General features: G+C 56.4%; 1 protein-coding gene across 3 annotated transcripts in view; it reads right to left on the bottom strand.

The window, feature by feature from the left end:
- The window catches only part of LOC116852292 (calcium release-activated calcium channel protein 1-like), a 143,377-nt gene that overhangs the window by 21,772 nt on the left and 121,378 nt on the right, over positions 1 to 227 (bottom strand). The gene's annotated exons all lie outside the window — the stretch shown is intronic.

The raw sequence follows: 227 nt of genomic DNA, 5'->3' as shown, positions 1-227 counted from the left end.
CTCGCGTGTATATGCTGCGTCCCTGGCAGCAGAGTTCCTGAGTACAACGATGACTCGCGCGGAGTCGGGAGCTCGACCGCAATAAACTCTGGCGGCGTTAATACCCGGTATATGCTATACGGGAGAAGTCGCGAAGAGAGACGTCCACCGCGGTCAAGGCAATCCGAAGTGATCGCGCGAAGCCTTCTCTCAATCCTCGATCGTATTGAGAAGGTGGAGATCCGTGG

Source organism: Odontomachus brunneus, unplaced genomic scaffold, assembly GCF_010583005.1.
Source record: "Odontomachus brunneus isolate Ranch 3 - 2012 unplaced genomic scaffold, Obru_v1 Obru_scaffold_211, whole genome shotgun sequence".
NCBI classification, from domain to species: Eukaryota; Metazoa; Arthropoda; class Insecta; order Hymenoptera; family Formicidae; genus Odontomachus; species Odontomachus brunneus.
The sequence above is the reverse complement of the archived record's forward strand: the minus strand, read 5'-3'. Positions and strand labels throughout refer to the sequence as shown.